Genomic DNA, 7983 nt, shown 5'->3' on the forward strand with positions numbered 1-7983 from the left:
TTTAGTCATGCATGCTTCTCCAATCTTACATGCAATTTTTTTTTTCATGCCTATGAGATATTTTTGATAAAGTAGGTTAAACAGTAATGAGTGATATAAAATTGACATGTTATCAAACCATAAACTTCACATCCATGAATCTTGTAGACTGGAGTGATTATGTTGATTATGGGATAAGAATCAGAGTATCATCATACACTATAAAACAATTATAATTCCTGAAAATCTTAGTTATTGTCAATACTTGTACCCTACAATATGTGTTGCTCTGATTGCCTCTACGGTGACTTTTCTAGCTCTAATGCCCTTTCTGACGAAATTATGGCTAAGCAATTATAATGCCCTTTCGACATTTTTTTTTGAATTGTATGGGGCATTTTCTTAAGTGAAACTTGAAGAATATAGAATAATATAGTTTGTACGAAGTGGGGATCATCTACATCAATATTATTTGAGTATTTGAAATTTTGTATATTCAAAATACGAAATTATCAATAAAGTCCTTTTCAAAGATTCCTTTACGAATAATTGCAGCAGAAGCTCCAAATCTTTGAAATAATAGTAGACTTCCCAAAACCTTTGTTTATTGCAGTCGTCAACCTCAATATTTTCAAATGCTGCATGGGAAGCCCTTTTGAACGATTTTCATCAATTGATTAAAAAAATGATTTTGACCACATTTTAACAATTTTTAAAGGGACGGAATGGTAACTTTACATTAAAAAAAATTAAAATATAAAATTGGTTTTCTTTTTCCCTAACCCACCCCAAATCCGCCCCCACCCCACAGTCGGATTTGGAAAATTGAAGCACTAAAACCAAACCACAAATGTAGCCCTCCTTTCAGAGTTGATCCCTTGGAATTTTCAGATAATAGTGGGGTAGGGGATGGGTTAGGAAAGAAGAAGATCAATTTTATTTCTTGATTTTTGATTTTAATGTAAAGTTACCATTCTCCCTCTTTAAAATTGTTAACATGTGGTCAAAATCATTTTTTTGGTCAATTGACGAAATTTTGAATGAAAACCGTCCAAAAGGGTCTACCATACAACGTTTGAAAGGTTAGGGTGACAGTAATGACAAATCAAAGGTTTAGAGAAAGTTTGCTAGTGTTTCAAAACTTTGAAACTTTTACTACAATTATCCCATTTCTTTATGCAAGGGCTTTAAAGTGTGGCTAAGAATTCCCTGTACATGTAACAAAAACTTTATCAAAAATAAAAACTCAATGAAAAAGAAAAGAAAACGAAGACACATCCCTCGAATTATTAGTTGAGAATTCTATATCGTCAAGGACCACTTTATTAAAATCTTTTCCTTTAGAGAAAATGATATCAAAGTGAGTGGAGAAAGATGGAAAAACTCGTTATAAATTTGTACAAATATATTAATTCCCACAAAAAAAAAAAAAAAAATAGTGCTAGCGATGAGGGAAATGATCAATTGGTACGCCGTAATTAAAAACTCAATAGTGTTTGTAATGTAATTATTGACCTCGTTATTATGTAATATTAAACTTCTATTGAATGCAAATAATTTATGTATACTTTGGATTTATGTGTAAGGACAAGATAACTATTGGACTTTGCTACTACGATTTGATTTATTTATTAAAAATAAAAATAAAAATCCAATCAAAAAAATTAGTCATGTACCTAATAAACTAGATAAATATGCATGGCATTTTCAAGAAGAGTGTCCACTCATCATCCCACAATCCTACATGTATCACATAGCACTAAACCCTAATAAACATTTGGTGTTCATTTTGCAAAATATAATAAAAATAATTTAATATGAATGGTTCAACATAGTATAAAAGCAATAAAAAATTTGAACTCAAGTCGCATGGGCTATATAGGAAAATTGTGCACATATATATTCAATAAAAAAAGGGAAAAATTCATAACTTAGGTGTATTGTTTACACCAATTCAATTTTCAAATCCTAAGTTTAAAAGTGCAAAAATCAGGTATTTATTTATTAATTAAAAATATTTTATTAATTAAATGTAATAAGGTCAATGATACAAAATTTTATATCACAATTTATTTACTAGTCACATATCATTAAATTAATTAGTCACAGGTTATTTCGAGGTCATAAATAAATTTTTTTATAGATCATCTAAAAATTTATAGGTCACAATTTATTGTGGTAGTCACAAATCTAAAAATTTATAGGTCACATATTTTCAAATTTGTTGATGACAGTTAAATATTTGGTCACATAAGTCGAATAGTGGTCACAGACCATCGCGATTAACACTATCACATCGCTACTGCCATCACGACCACTTGTGACCACCCTCACCCCGTTACCGTCGCCAAGGTCACATGATCACAGATAACTAAATAGTTGGTCACACTTCTCAAATAATGGTCACAAACCACTACCACCACCACCACCACCACCACTATCGCATCGTCAATGACGTCACGGGCACTTGCAACCATCCTCAGCTCGTTATCGATGCCAACACCAACACCAACAAAAACAAAAATCAAGGCAACTACAACCAATAATCACCACCTTCGTCACTAGAAACCACCACAAGTGCCACCACCAAAAACCACAATAATACATAACCAACGTCTCAACCACCAACAAGACCACCGCCGTAAACCACACAATATCACTGCACCACCATCCAAACACTATCACCGCCATCACCATTCAGATCTGAACACACCACGTCACACCACTACAACCACCACCAAAAGATTAATATTCACACCATTTAGACACCGACATATCAATATTCACACGGCATCACCACCACATCCACTACCACTCCAAAAATCAACAAACACCTAACACCGCACCAATAAACTTCCACACACTGAACCATCTTGTGTGTCGCCGCATAGCAAAGCCACGACAACGCCGCGACTTTGACGCTCATATTGACTCGCAACGGCACTCAGATTGACGCTCAACAGCCATGTCATCAACGCTTGTCACGGCACCGACACTCGTTGTGACAACAGCATTCATCGCGACGAGTTAAGTGGCAATCAGATTTAGCAGCGGCCAAAGTTGGTAGAGAGAATGGAGAGAAGAAAGGGGAGAAGTGAATTAGGGTTTGGAATTGAATTAATAAATTAATACCTGATTTTTGATTTAAAAACATTTGCACTCACATCTTTAGATACCAGGAATCTTGTAATTTCCTCATAAAAAAAAAAAGAGCATGACCACGCGTATGTACTGTTCTAAAAGTCATGTATTAGTGGCACCTAAGTGTCACCAATGCGCGATGCGTAGTGGAAATGCCAAGCCAAGTGGCTTGGCACCTTATTTAGCGGTCAACGAGAGCGGTCAACAACAATCGTTGCCGCTAATGCACGCCTAGGTGTGGTTAACCAAGCCTAGACAAGCATAATTATCTTTTAATTTTATTTTTTTATTTTACAATTCTTTTAAATTAAAACTTAAAAGTTGATTCCTTCAATTCGTCGATTCTAAATTCAAAATAGTCACTTGAAGTCTAAAACAAAGGAAATCTCCCAAAAACTCTTATTTATTTACTATTTAATATTTACATTTGGAAATTATCTTTTTATTGAAAACTTTGGAAAAATGAATAAATTTCCTATAAATTTGTTTTAGATGTTTGGTACGTATTATTTTTAATTATTAAACGATTTTTCAATTGATTAAAAATTAAAATAATTTTAAAATATGAAAACATCTTTTTATGTTTTTTTACGTCTATGCCTCGTCTAAGCTCCCCTAACCCATAGCTTGGCTTCTACGTATTGCTACGCATTACGTTTTTTAAAACACTATGCGTACGTTAAAGGACACGTTTAGAATTAATTTCAAAATAAATAATTGTACTGCATTTAATAGTTTAATTTTTTAGATGAAATAGTTAACTAATAACAAATTAAACTTAGAAAAATATTTAACATGTGGTGGAGATTCATGTTAAACTATTAATCTTTCTTTTAGGATTATTTTAATTAGTGGAAAGATTCTAGTTTCTTGAATTTGATTCCTAAAGGGGAATAGAGTTACTGCGCCAATGCACAAGAATTATTCAATCTCTTTTGCTTTTATTTTGTGTATAAAAGCCCAAAACTTCTCATTTTTGTATGGTCCAGGCATTTACAATTGTGTATAGAAAAATTAGAGAATAGGAATGGGAGAGCAATCCGCATGGGGGATTACAAGTATGGCATTCAATAAGATGAAGCCCTAGTTGGCCATGGTGTCTCTACAATTTGGCTATGCCTGAATGTACATTATCACCATGCTTTCCTTCAAGTTCGGGTTCAACCACTGGATTCTAATCGTGGACCAATACAGTTGCCACGATGGCTTTTGCGCCTTTCGCATTTTTCCTCAAAAGGTCAATACATCGTCCATATATATGTGCATAAGTGTATGTAAGCCACGCATGTTAGTTTTATTTCTCCTTATAATATAAATTCATTTCTTCTCTCTGTGTGTGTAACAATACAACTTGCATGTCATTTTGCAAGAAAATAAGGCCTAAGATGACACTATCAGTCATTCTGAAGATAATACTACTTGCTTTTTTGGAGTATTCCTCTTGATCACTTCACTTATTTACTACAATATATCGCTCTTTTGCACCATCTTACAAGATTTTCATCTAATAGTATAGTTCAGTCGACCTTATCTGCATTAAATAAACACGATTAGGCAGTATATGTCCAAAATTTGAGCTTATTTGTCAATTTTGTAATATTATCAAGCCCGTGCTTGATCAAAACTTAATTCTTGTACTTTTTAGTTAGGAATGTTAAAAGAATTAGATCGAAACATGTTTGATTGAAAATTTTGATAGAAGTTCCAAAATGTAAATTGGTTACAAGTAGGAAAATTGAAAATATAGAAACCATTAAAATAAATTTTTACTTGGTTGCTCTATAAGATTGCCATTTGTTACATGTGCGCGCTTATATTGAGCTTGTCGACCACGTAAAAGTCGATCAATGCTTGACGTCAAATACTTTTGTACAGTGCCATGTGATTAAGTAAATTACAATGTATTTATTATTTTATTTATTTTCTCGTGATTAAACAATGGAAATAACAGATTAATTTTTTTAAAGAATAAAAAAATAAAGGGTGAATTTATTTATGGAACCACATTGATTTCTTCTCCAATATCAAATTTATCAATATGATGTGAGAGAATAAAAATAAAACCCTACTATAATTTTCTAACAAACGTGGTGCCGGCAAGGAAATAACAAATTTGCCGAATCAAGATCGGACGACCGGGTCAACCCGTCAATACCGGGAAATCCCAATCCAACGGCTCATATACGTTACGATATCCACCGTTGGATCATCAACTGACGGCCCATATCAAACCATTGTGGGCTCCATCAAACCTTTTCCCTAGACATATAAATAACAATTATGTAAAACCATGTCCACTCTGAAGAATTCTTGAACAAAATTCTCTCTCACACAGTGGTTTTGTGTGTGGGTTCTGTTGGAAAAAAATGGTTCAATGGGTCAACTTTGAGTCCAAATTTCAGTAGGACCCACCTTTTAAATAATACGGGACCTAGTATATTCACGTTCTACTCCGCGAGATGATTAACGTGATATATTTATTTATCGAAAACCATTTAAAATTGAATGAAATATTAAGTGTTAAAGTAACCCACATGAACTAAAGATTATGGAAGAATTTGATTTGCCAAACACTTATCCCACATAGGAAAGTTAGGAAACTTTGGTGTGTTTTATAAGGTGGAAGTTTGGAATTAGGTTTGGGCCCCAAGGGGTACCAATAGTCTTTGGAAGGGGGAAGACCTATATCCTATTGGGTTCGGTCATAAACCCACACGCGCGCGCCGCTGTCCGACCGGCCGGCTCGGCATGGCATGGCACGAGTCCGGTTCGGTGGGGGTCCGGGTCGACCTTTACACTATATTAACTTTTTAGACAAAATTTATTTAAAATTTTGGGCCAAATTGTAAATAATCAAATTCTTGGGTACAAAATGAAATTTAAATTTTGGCTTATTCCGGGTGTTTTATTTTCTTTTAACAGTCGACTGTTTCGACTGTTTATCGACCATTAACCGACTTAACAGACACGACTTTTAAGAACAGTATGTCTGTTCGAATTTTTGAGGTTTGTCTGAAAGGTGATGACTGTTCGAATGGCCACGAACAAGTCTATAAATAGCCAGCCTTTCTATCAGAAAATTTACACCATTTTCATTGCAAACTTTCTGTGCTTTGAATCTCATTTCCCTCTCTCTCGATATTGTCTCGAAGTAAAAAACACTTCGTTGAGTTCGTTGAAACTCCTACAGACTGCAGTGCTGCTTTCGTAGGAGACGAAAAATTCGTTCTATCCTGGAAAACGATTGCTGGACGCCTTTAGCACCATTGAAGGCAGCAAATTCGTTTTAAGGACACATCGTGAAGTCGGTGGGCTCGAATTACAATTTTGGATCCTGTTGATCAATTCTTGCATTCAGGTAATTCTGTCGGATTGTTTTCGAAGGAGTGAATTCAAACTCTAGAAACAACAATCTTAAAACGAATTTTATTTTTTCAATTATTATTTGTTTCTTTTTCTACTCCTTCTTATCGTTGATCTTCTGATTGCATTCAGAAATGGAAACTTCTGGTACCACACTCCCGAATACGACCGGGGAAAAATCAGAAAAGTTTAATGGGTCAGATTTCAAGCGTTGGCAACAAAAAATGCTTTTTTATCTGATGACATTAAATCTGGCTAAATTTCTCAAAGAAAACGCGCTTTCATATACTGAGCAAGACAGTGATGCTGAAAAATTGGCTGCGCTTGATGCATGGAAGCATTCTGATTTCTTATGCAGAAATTATGTGCTTAATGGACTGGATAACACATTATATAATGTGTACTGCAATGCTAAGTCTGCAAAAGAACTGTGGGAATTTTTGGACACAAAGTACAAAATCGAAGATGCCGACACGAAGAAATTCATTGTCGGTCGTTTTTTGGATTATAAAATGGTTGACAACAAGACTGTCATATCCCAAGTTCAAGAACTTCAGATCATACTTACCGACATCCATGCCGAAGGAATGAAACTAAGTGAATCGTTCCAAGTCGCTGCACTAATAGAGAAATTACCACCTTCATGGAAGGATTTCAAGAATTACCTCAAGCACAAGCAAAAGGAAGTGAAACTTGAAGATATCATTGTCCGTTTGAGAATAGAAGAAGACAATCGCAAAACGGAAAAAAGGAATGGTGCATCTACTTCGATGAAACCAAAAGCCAACATTGTAGAAGGAGGCTTCAAGACAAGCAAAAAGAGGAAGCACAATGGGGAAGGACAAATTGGTTCTTCAAAAACTGCTAAAAAGTTTAAAGGCAACTGTTACAATTGTGGCAAGGCAGGACATCGATCCAAGGATTGTCGAAAGCCAAAAAATGTGAAGGGAAAAACTAACCAGGCCAATGTAACAGAACATGAGAACCTCACTGATAAGGTACAAGACATGAATCTTTCTGCGGTCGTCTCTGAATGCAACTTAATTGGAAACACTAAGGAGTGGTGGGTAGATACTGGAGCTACTCGTCACATATGCTCAAATCGCAGGATGTTCTCTACCTACAAAGCAATGGATCATGATGAACATCTTTACATGGGAAACTCGTCATCTTCCAAGGTAGAAGGACATGGGAAGATAGTGCTGAAAATGACAAGTGGAAAAGAGCTCACTTTGAATGATGTTCTTCATGTGCCCGATGTTAGAAAAAACTTGGTATCTGGTTCTCTACTAAGTAAGAATGGGTTTAAACTAGTATTTGTCTCGGACAAATTTGTACTATCAAAGAATGAAATGTTTGTAGGAAAAGGCTACCTGAATGAGGGGCTCTTTAAATTGAATGTAATGACCGTTGTACTTCCAATTATGAATAAGAATATATCTTCTTCTTACTTGCTTGAGTCATTTAACATTTGGCATGAACGATTAGGACATACAAGTT

Source organism: Olea europaea, unplaced genomic scaffold, assembly GCF_002742605.1.
Source record: "Olea europaea var. sylvestris unplaced genomic scaffold, O_europaea_v1 scaffold221, whole genome shotgun sequence".
NCBI lineage: Eukaryota > Viridiplantae > Streptophyta > Magnoliopsida > Lamiales > Oleaceae > Olea > Olea europaea.